Here is a 12,016-nt window from a genome sequence, read left to right as displayed (position 1 = left end):
CTCCGCCGAGAAAGGCGGAGATGGATGCAGTAAAGGACGCCTGCGAAGACGGCAAAGGCAGTACGCCTACCGGATCGACGCAAGACATCGCAGTGGCTGGTCCACTGTTGATAAAGGCGGTCGGAAGACAGCGAGACACGCTACCGAAGGTAGTAGCGGTGTCGGAGCAGCTCGATGCCATAATCGAGTTTGCGAAAAGTCGCACCAACACGACGAAGTACCTGAAGCAGGCTCTCTACATGCTTCGGTCCTCCGTCGATGCTGCGAAGAAGGAGCACGCCGAGCTCAAGGCAAGAGCGGTGGCTGCAGAGAAGAATGCAACGGAGGTGACCGGAAGGGCGACGAAGTCGGTCCAAACGGACACCTGCATGTTTGCAGCGGTTTGCGCCTCCGGGTCAGCCGCAAAAAGAGCAAGGCAGTCTCCGGGGGAAGCCCCCGAGAACAGCAAGAAACGGTTGGTTGTGCTAAGCCCGCGAGATAGCACACCAACGGCCTCTAAGTCCGCCGAAAAGTCTGCCGAAGTGGCAGCTACGGGAAACCCTTGGGTTACCGTGGGAGGAAGGAAGCGCCAAAAAGACAGCAAGCGCAACGACGAGAAGGCGACAAATCGTCCAAAAATGGGAAAGAAGGCGCGAAGCAGGGGCGACGCCCTCATACTCAAGACGGAGGGGTCCAAGTACTCCGAAGTCTTGAAGAAAATGAGAGGCGAAACCCAGCTCAAGGATCTGGGAGCGGATGTGCGGACCATCCGTCGTTCTCGCACCGGCGAGATGATCCTTGAGCTCCGTAAGGATGCTAAAAACAAGGGCGCTGCCTACAAGACGGTAGCCGAGCAGGTCCTCGGGAAAGATGTGCAAATTCGGGCACTCACTTCAGAGGTGACTCTCCAGCTCAAAAACCTGGATGAAATCACCGAGAGGTGCGATATTGCACAGGCCCTCAAGGAGAAGTGCGGAGTGGAAGTAGCCACTGAGGTAATTCGCCTCCGAAAGGGTCCAGCGGGGACCCAGGTGGCCACTTTCCGGCTTGCATCGGCCGATGCAACTCTGGCCCTGAAGACAGCCAAACTTAAGGTTGGCTGGTCAGTATGTCCCCTGAGCATACTCCAGCAGCCGGACGTTTGCTTCAGGTGTTTCGAGCGAGGACACAAGTCCTGGACCTGCAAGGGGCCCGATAGGAGCCAGTTATGTAGTTGTGGTGGTGCTGGCCATAAAGCTAAAGACTGCCCCACAATCCGTGAGAGACGGCAGCCGTGCAGAGGTTGTGGAGGAGGTAAGGGTTACGAATGAGGAACTCATCGTGATCGCCAACTTCCTAAAGGTGAGAAAGGCACCTGGACCGGATGGAATCCCGAACTTGGCCATCAGGACGGCCATGAAAGTGGCCCCCGATCTATTTCGAGCAGTCATGCAGAAGTGCCTGGATGACTGCCTCTTTCCGGACAGGTGGAAGCGACAGAGATTGGTGCTGTTGCCGAAGGCTGGGAAACCGCCAGGGGACCCATCGGCATACAGACCTATCTGTCTGCTGGACACTACGGGCAAGGTGCTTGAGAGGATTATCCTCAACAGACTGGTGAAGTACACAGAGGGTGTAAACGGTCTGGCAAGTAACCAGTTCGGCTTCCGGAAAGGTAGATCCACGCTGGATGCTATTCTCTCTGTCACCAAGACGGCAGAGGTAGCACTCCAGCGTAAGAGTTGGAGCATTCGCTATTGCGCAATCGTCACGCTTGACGTGAAGAATGCATTCAATAGCGCCAGTTGGGACTCCATAGCGCTCGCGCTTAGGAGCATCCACGTACCGGTGTCGTTGTACAAGATTTTGGAAAATTATTTCCAGAATCGGGTACTAGTTTACAACACGGAGGAGGGTCAGAAGTGCGTCCCAATTACCGCAGGGGTACCGCAAGGTTCCATCCTGGGCGCGGTGTTGTGGAATGTCATGTATGACGGGGTGTTGAAACTAAAGTTTCCTGTAGGGGCTGTGATCGTCGGTTTCGCAGACGACATTACGCTAGAGGTCTACGGAGAGTCGATCGAAGAGGTCGAGTTGACGGCCGCGCACTGCATACGCAAGGTCGAAGACTGGATGCACTCTAGGAAACTGGAGTTAGCGCACCATAAAACGGAGGTTACGGTTGTGAACAACCGCAAATTAGAGAAACAGGCGGTGGTCAGAGTCGGTGACTGCACCATTACCTCAAGGCGTTCCTTGAAGCTCTTGGGGGTTATGGTTGACGATAAGCTCACATTTAAGAGTCACGTCGACTATGCCTGTAAGAGGGCTTCAACGGCCGCTGCAGGACTATCTCGAATGATGTCCAATAGCTCAGCGGTATATGGCAGCAAGCGTAAACTTCTTGCCAGCGTGGTTTCGTCCATACTTAGGTATGGTGGGCCAGCGTGGTCCAAAGCGTTAGGTACCAACAGTCATCGTCGAAAACTGGAAAGTACCTACAGGCTCATGTGCCTGAGGGTTGTGAGCGCGTACCGTACAGTGTCATACGACGCAATCTGCGTCCTGTCCGGCATGATGCCTATCAGCATAGCCATTAAGGAGGACGTAGAATGCTTCGATCAACGTGACACAAGGGGTATACGAGGCACCAGAAGGTCATTCTCGATGATCAGATGGCAGCAGGAATGGTCCAATTCCGCAAAGGGTAGATGGACGCATCGACTTATTCCGGACGTATCCGGATGGGTCGGGAGGCGCCATGGAGAAGTTAACTTCCACTTGACACAGATTCTGTCAGGTCATGGTTGCTTCAGGCAGTATCTACACAGATTCGGGCATGCGGGGTCCCCCATGTGTCCCGAGTGCGCGGATGCGGAAGAAACTGCTGAGCATGTCTTCTTCGTGTGCCCTCGTTTTGTGCATGCGCGGAGCGACATGATGGTAGTGAGCGGGCCAGACACCACTCCGGACAACCTAGTTCGGAGGATGTGTAAAGACCCAAACATTTGGAGGGTGGTTTGTACAGCCGCCTCTCAAATAGTTTTAGAATTGCAAAACAGGTGACAGGTTGACCACCGACACGCCAGTGTTAGCTAACGGCCAGTCTCCAGGTTAGTTAGCTAAGTTAGCAAAGAGATCTATAGAACCAAGAGGGTGCACAGAGCACAAAAGCCGCTCCCCGAAGCAATACCTAGCGGTGGTCCCGGGGAGTATTATGGGCTGGAGACTGGAGGGGTTTTAGTGGGTCCGGTCACTGATTCAAACCAACCCCACACTCCCTGAGGTTGGTCACCTCAGGGGTTTGGATGCAAATTTCCCCTCCACCTGAAACAAAAAAAAAAATATATATATATATATATATATATATATATATATATATATATATATATATATATATATATATATATATATATATATATATATATATATATATATATATATATATATATATGTGTGTGTGTGTGTGTGTGTGTGTGTGTGTGTGTGTGTGTGTGTGTGTGTGTCTCCCAATCTCACTCGATTTTCTCAGAGATGGCTTATCCGATTTCAATGAAATTAATTGCAAATGAAAGGTGATGAATTATGATTGAACACGTGGTTTCAAAAAAAAGAAAAGAAATTCAAAGACTATTCAACACTACACCTGCTTTTATATGGCCTTTTGCTTATATATATGGCCTCAACGTTCCCGGTATCGCTCGTGATTAAATTGTTCGAAATTAAGAGTAATTTCTTTCATCACGCTGTTTCGTAAGCACTAACATTACGTCAAATTTCATATGTTATACTTCAATTACAACATAAATATTTTAGAACCCAAAGAGTGAATATAAATACCTTTTTTGGATTTAAGCATTCATGTAAATCTATTTTTACAAATAATAAGTTTGATTGAGGAAGGCTGAGTCTGACCGCTAGGTGGATTAATTTAGGTTTTTACAAGAAATTGTTTTTTAGTGATTTTTTGTGAAGTATTTTCTATATCCAACCAGAGATGCCTTAACTCAAGTGTATAACAAAGTTCCAGACCCCAAACCCTTCTAGAAAATACATTTTGAGTTCATAAAAACAATTCCAAATTTCCACTTCTGCTTCATTAAAATATTATCATATATTTTTATTTTGTTTTGAATATAAAAGAACTCTCTAAGAAATCTGGAATATCGGAATAACTCACCCCAAGAGAGGAAGAGGACACGTGGGCCTACAAGCCAGACAAGCGACCTCTTGAGGAATCAGTTGGAGTAGAGTACGCCATGGATTACATCGTTCTATCGGTTTTGAAAAGTAACCCCGAAATGGGCATTACACCTATGAAATCAAAGACCCTTCGGAATACAGCTACCATAAAAAATGTTGAAGATCTTTCTAACGGTAGGCTAGCTCAACCTTCTGAAGGCTGGATGGAAACTGCTAATCAGATGTTTTTAACCATATGCATTATGCATACAACTGGTGCCGATTCCTCAGTAATTGGGTAGCGTACAAATGTAAAGTCACGTACAATTAGGAAGCTAAAAGCCAAGTTTCCTTATGTTCCGGATAATGTGCTGAAAAAATGTACATCACGAAGAATCAGTGTAACGATAAAACGAATGAAAAATCAAATCGAAGAACTGAAAATAAAAAAGAAGTATGACTCAACAAGAAAAATTTTGCCTAATGGTCAGATTTCATATCAAAGCGAGCAAAGAACTGCAGTGATAAGAAAAATTAGAAAAAAAGACGAACATTTTTGAAATTAAAAATTATTTGACATAAAGCCTTAAAAACTAAAATGAAAACTAGCTGTTATCGTTTTTTGTTTAGTTCCTATATTTGAGAATTCCCGAAGTTTTGAAACGGTTTGTAATCTTTTACCCCTGATTTGTTCAGTTCTCTTTCATTAGAGGCCATTATTGTTGTGTCGCACACATAACCTGGCAGGAGGTTCAAACATAGGCGCCAACTTAGGAGAGCAAGGCCCTTTCCATACGATTTCAAACCATATCCATACATTTTCCTATATCAAAATGTGTTAAATTGGTTGTTGTGACATCACGATCTCAGCACGCGAAAAATGTTGCTATCTAACACTTGCAACCACGCTTATCTGCCGCTCCTTCGTAGGGGAACTGCTCCATTATTCAGCTCATTTAGCCGATATTCACGAAGAATGCACGGAATAAGCACCAAATAATAACGAAATCACTGAACAAATTACCAAAATACGCTTACGTGCTCTTATAGAATCGCCCAGCATTGTTTATTTACTAACCTAAACTTAGCTAGATTTATCCTGAATTTTGTAAAACAAACCATTTTTTACAACGCTTCCATATCCATCTCAAAACTTGAATCACTGCTCAATTATTCATCTAACTACGCCCGTATATTCATCTCATGAATGAATCACATTATCATGAATGAACGTAGCCCCAGACCGTCGTAGTAGGTTACCTAGATATCCACTGTAGTTGTTTACGTGTAAAATTTGTAACCTAGGTAACCACTGCAGTGCTGTAGATTTATGTCAATTATGTCTGAATAATTCAACATTTTCAGTATGATTTTTCCGTATTAACAGAAACTGATTTGGCAACTTTTGATTTGAACTCTTCAACGCAGTGAAAACAGATGAAAATATATACAGCTGAAGTTTGGGAATTGTAGAAATTCATCTCATATATTTCTGCCAATTCAAGCTGGTTTTTAAAAATTTGAGGTGAACATTTCAAAGATTAAAGTATTCTTAGTGTTGTGAGTGATTTTGTTTAGTGATTAAAATAAAAAGTGTTCCGCTAGTGATGAAAAAAACTTTGGTTGGCTACTGAACGAGTCCCGTTGTAGCCGTATAGAACAATGCGCGGATTTTGTTTTTGAGTTTTTAAGTGAGTTTTTAAGGATTCTACTTTATGAGAAATCTAAAGTGAACTAAGAAGAATCCGTTCAATGGATTAGCAGATTGGTTTAGTTGGAAAATATGCGTTTTTTCCTGTTTTAAACCTGTTTTCATGTTGTATGAGATGAATATATGGGCTGAGATGAAAAATGGAGTAGTTCCCCTATATACCTTATTGGTGCCACATAACGTCTCGAGCTAAGCAGGTGTTTTTATCCGGCCGTTCCGGCGTTTTCGGTAAAAAAAACAGTAGTAAGTAGGCCAGGTACGGAAAAGGCACAGTAAGCTGGTGATGTTGTTGTGGATGTAATGTGGGCCTGACTTTATATCTGAATAAAGTGAAGTTGAAAGTATGCACTTTTACTGAACATCTGTCGTTTATTTGAAAGTCTTTTTTTTCTGACGCAGAATTATGTCTCACCTCAAAATATATATGGATACAAACCGAGAGTGTCACGAAAGTTGTCCACTTTCAAATGCATAAAACTCAATCAGTTTCCAATGAATTTTCTTCATTCTTACAGAAATCGATTGGAAAATTAGCTGTGCGTCCATCAAAATGCGGAGAATTGTGATTTTGTGATGCTGAAACATAGTAATGATTTGACTTTGTAAACGATTTGCAGTTGTTGTTGTTTCGTGCTCGCTCGGGTGCACAACGACACGCCCACCGGAAGTTCAACTCTCGGTAGTGACGTAAGAAAGTTAGCATGCAGAAATTCAGTCTTCTTTGTCTAGCCGATCACTGTTGCGAGAGGATTATTTGCTGGAAACTGAAAGAGATTTTGGATCTCCCATCTGTGTGGGGAGCACCATTATACAGGCATGTTCCTAGCTTTGCGAAAACTGTAACCAACCGTGTTTTTAAGGGCGGCTACGTATTTTCAATTTAGGTACTACATCTGATATCTTTCAGTACTACAGTACTAGCGCGTTAATTTTCAAGAAACTGGGTGATTTTTTTGCTATTTGGTTTTTCGTGTACCGTAAAACGGGGTATCATTGATCAGCGGGGTAATATGATCAGTTTTACCCTTCTCATGAATAGTTGAAATAGAACTTTTTCGTGATTACTTTTGCTAAATTTGAGTATAACATCTTAGTCTTGTGTCATTCGTGGTCTGAACAACATTGCATTGGTTAAAATTTTTTAGTGTTTTGATGACCAAATTTTAAAATGAATTTGATCCTTATATTTCTTACTCTCAGTAAGTGCCAAAAAAAGCACTTTATACTAGTCTAATATTGAACATTTCGTATTAATTGACATGTTTTCAAATCCGTTATTTAATTTTCTCAATCAACTAGAAAAAAATTTAGTCAAATTTATTACATTTACAGTTAATTAGTTTATAAATGTTAAGAAAGTCCAGTTTTATGCTCTAGCCAAGACATCATCCTGGCCTACGCCAGGATGTTGTCTTAGCTAGAGCATAGAACGTAAGAGGCTAGAGCTGGCCTATTGATACTTCCATTGTTGGAAAGAACTTGCATATATGATCAACAATCGTTTTCTGAACACAAACATTTTACAACGATTGCTGACTTACAAAATACTTCTGGCACATTTCGCGACCAACGTTTACGTTTTTCATCATCGAAAGGTAAAATTACATGTGGCATAAAAATGCCTCGCAGTACATAACGCGGCTAGGTGAAATGGCAGAACTATCCTCCGCAGTAAGAGCAGTCAAGGAGAACGTGATATCACATATGTCAATCCGGGAAGCGCCTTTAAACATGTTATCAAAGCATTATCTAACATGTTTAGTTCAAAAAGGTTTCAAAACCACTCAAAATTGAAACCGATCAAAGTTACCCCAAATAAGGAAAATTGAAACAACGACGAAAACAAATGTTTTTAATGTTCAAGATTTTCGAAGGGCTTTAAAAACTAACTTTTCAAGTTCTAAGGATGCCAGTACTGGTTTTAAAAATATTAAACCTGTAATTTCAGTAGTAAAATATATAAATACTCACAAAAAAGTGAAAAAAATGATCAATGTTACCCCGTTTTACGGTATTCAGATTTGACAGTTCTCGCGGGAATTCTGACAGCTGTCAAAGTCTAATGTACTCAGTTTGGTTTGCCATTTCACCATGAACAGACTTACGCCTGAACAACGCTTAAGAATAATCGAATTTTATTACCAAAATTGGTCCTCTGTGAAAAACGTTTTTCGCGCATTACGACCATTTTATGGTCGTCATAATCGACCTACTGAGCAAGCTATTCTAGCCAATGTGACGAAATTTCAAACCAGTTTTACTCTGTTGGACATAAACCCACCAACACGTATACATAGAGTGCGTACAGAAGAAAATATTGCTGCCGTATAGTGGAAGAACGTGAAGTGTCAATTCGACGCCGTCCGCAGCAATTGGGCTTGTGTAACTCGACTACATGGAGGATTCTACGAAAGGATCTTGGTGTAAAGCCTTACAAAATACAGCTCGTACAAGAATTGAAGCCAGACGACTTGCCGCAGCGTCGAATTTTTGGTGAATGGACCTTAGAACCAGAGTTCTAAAAAAGTGACAGAACTGTGTGACGTCGAATAATAAGAATATTCAGAGTACAAAATATCCAGCTATTTCATTTTATTCTATCCCTCATACAGCATACTCTGACAAAAACTTTTTACCGTGCCGATAGCGGTGTGAATCTCTCGTTCGTTCAAATATCAACTACTTTGCGCTTGCTTGACTGAAGTCTCTGTTCAAAATTCTATCAATTCGCTGGATTGATAGTGATTCTGCAATTCCTGGTGCTGAAATAAAAATTAGCCATTGGTTTCTTGTAAAATGGTTTTATAGTAACATTAATATAAAGAATCATGCTTCATCCTGTAGAGCACCCAATGCTTGCTGTAGTCTGACGAAACTAAACAGGCGCTATAAGCTTGATATCATTCATTACTTTCTTGAACGAATGAATGGCAAAGCATGACAAAAAGTAACACCAGCCGAATCAGTAGGACGTTTAATTCGGGGTAAGGGTAACTAGATTCAATTCAGCATCACTGCAAAGGGTGAGAGTGAGTGTACAGTTAGCTTCATTTCAGGTGTATTCCAAGCATTGGATGTGAGATTTCGGAGCTCTGCTTAGAACAACTTGCCGAAAATCCACTTTTCTACCGAAAAATTGTGTTCAGTGACGAAGCTCATTTCTGGTTATATGGGTATGTTACTAAACAAAATCGCCGCATTTGGATCGAAGAGCAACCAGAGGCAATACAAGAATCGCCAATGTACCCAGGAAAGTGCACGATTTGGTGCGGTTTTTACGATGGAGGCATCATTGGTCCGTACTTCTTCAAAGATGATCAAAATCGCAACGTTACGGTCAATGGTGCTCGCTATCGCGCGATGATTTCTGTTTTTTTTTGCCGGAAATGGGAGAGCTGGGTCTAGTTGACATGTGGTTTCAACAAGACGGAGCAACGTGCCACACATTGCGCGAAACAATGGACATATTGCGGAATAAATCGGCGAGCAATTCAGCTCACGAAATGGACCGGTGAATTGGCCGCCTAGATCATGCGATTTAACACCACTAGATTATTTTTCGTGGGGCTACGTTAAGTCTCTCGTCTATGCGGATAAGCCAACAACAATTCTAGCCTTGGAAGACAACATTACACGCGTTATTCGCGAGATACCGGCCGAAATACTCGAAAAAGTGACCCAAAATTGGACTTTTCGTATGAACCATTAAAAACGTAGCCGTGGCCAACATTTGAATGAAATTATCTTTAAAAAGTAAATGGCATGAACCAAATTATCGGCTCAAATAAAGGTTTGTACAGTTTTGTAATTTTTATGCGTTCTTTTTTTTAGAAGAAGAACCAAATTCCTAAAAAATCACCCTTTACAACATGCATGATTGAACTCTCGTTCAGCACATTACGTCGGGTGAAAACCTGGCTGAGGTCGACAATGGTTGAGCGCTCTCTGCTTGCTAAGTGGTTAACAACAATCGCGAAAAATTTACTGAATTAGCGCTGGAGCGATTTGCGGAGGATAAAAGGAAGATGGTTTTTAATTAACGACATTGTTATTGATATCTTCCTACGGTAGATTTAGTGTAAATTAAATTACAGTTCAGTTTAGTTAAGTGTTAATACAAAAATGAAATTTAGTGTTGATCGTTAAGTACTAGTATTCATTTCTATTTTTCAAAATACCATTCTTTACTTCTAAAATTGCGAAGAACTCGCCCCTTCCCCCTTATTTGAAATTCTGGCTACGCCCATGTTTGTCAGGACTTGCTCGTATAACTCTCTTGCTCTAGACAACCAGGTTCTGTTTCAGCGTACTGTTGGGTCGTTTGCTTGCACGATAAATCGCTTTACTGAGTATTGCAACACCCAGTTTGAATATTGCAACACCTTCCGAAAAGTTTAGCATCACCTGAAATAGGCGGATATCTCATGTTTTTGACAACCTAGAAAGTTGAGGTTTTCAGCATACTTGTTCAGAAGGCTGCTGTTTGGTGGCCAATTTAGTGTGAAATTTGACCGCTATGTGGCGCTAGTGGGCACACACTTTGTCGTATTTTGAACTTAAATAATCTCACAATTCCAACCTGCTAGAATGTTGCGGTGTTCAGCAAACTTGTACAGGAGGCTAAAGGCTTCTACATAGTAGACAATTTAGAACTGAATTTCCCCTCTATGTGGCGCTAGGGTGCATGCAGTTCTTCGTATCTAGACTTTAACTTATCGCGCGATTATTACTACCCAGAAAGTTGCGCTCTTCGGCTAGTGCACTAGTTTTGGTCAAGCATGTCGAAACACAGTACAACGCCGTATTGTGTTCTGAACTATTCCATCGATTCTATTTTCATTACAATTTAGTGTCAACACAAATCATAAATACCCAGTGTTCTAATCGAAACATGACTTCGACAATTTCGACAACTTTGGCAACCACGCAGCGAGTATTTTTTACTTCGGGTATACATTTCGGGTATCTGCTCGTTGGATGGGGTTTACACGCGTTTTCTCGACGCGCCATGTACTGAAGTCACAACCATTTGTCTTGCATGTAAGCCGACGGCGTTGCGTGTTCGGGCTTCAGCTTGCAGCGGAAAGTAATACGAAATGCTCTCTGTGGTGTTCAAATCCTTCATAATCGAATTAGAGGCATGTCTACTGCATTTGTTTGCAGCCGAGGTAATCAATTTAGTAGCGATATCCTAAATTTTCCCCATTGTAAAACGGGTTTTGAATGTTGGTGATCAAACTGTCAACATACCAACACAGTCGCATGCTACATGTTGTAACCTCCTCAAATAAGAGCACTTCTTTAGAATAAACACACACAAGCCCACGTATTGTGTAAGGTGATTAAACTGTCAACATTTAAATTGGTTTCACTTCATCACGTGTAAACAATCAGTGCTTATAGAATTGCGTAAATATAAAGAGTAACTGAGTTACTGAATATTGCAACTATCTAAACAGAGTTTAAAATAGAGTAATTTGAAAACACTAAAAACTTAATGCACACTAGAAGAACATTGAAGAAAAATTCCGAACTAAATTATAAGCCATCCAGAAACTCTTGATCTTCTGAGTAACTTTGCTGAAAATCCCAACTCTCTAAATGATGGGATTATTTGGCTAAACTGAATTCGAAACTACATGCACACTAGTGCTGCGTTGCGGCTGAATTCCGCACTAAACTGTCAACCAATTACAAGCCCTAGACCTCCTGAGCATCTTTGCTGAAGACCACAACTCTCTAGGTTTCCAGAATCAAAAGATAGAGTTACATAAATCAGCCCATTTTAAGTGATGCTAAACTTTTCGGGGTGTTGCAATACTCAGTAAAGCGATTCCAAACTTATGACGGGTAGTTTATGTGCTGCATTGAACCTGTTCACAAAATCTCGGAGGCAGACCACAATAGTATTCCGGACAACCCTGATGACCTTTGCTCGTAGTTTCCGGTCCAATGTTCCACTTTTTCTTTTAATTTGTTTAGCGAGATCCACCGTCAAAGTGTCCTGGTAACGTTTGAGCACGTCTGCATGTTTGAGCAGTCGATTTCGGTAGTTGAAGAGCCTTTACGATCATTCCTCCTGACCATGTTGGGTTTTCAACGTAGGTGTGCACATTTTTCTCTTGTTTCTCGCGTTCCATCTTGTATAACTTTTCAACGCGTGTA

The sequence above is a fragment of the Wyeomyia smithii genome, chromosome 3, assembly GCF_029784165.1.
Source record: "Wyeomyia smithii strain HCP4-BCI-WySm-NY-G18 chromosome 3, ASM2978416v1, whole genome shotgun sequence".
NCBI lineage: Eukaryota > Metazoa > Arthropoda > Insecta > Diptera > Culicidae > Wyeomyia > Wyeomyia smithii.
The sequence above is the reverse complement of the archived record's forward strand: the minus strand, read 5'-3'. Positions refer to the sequence as shown.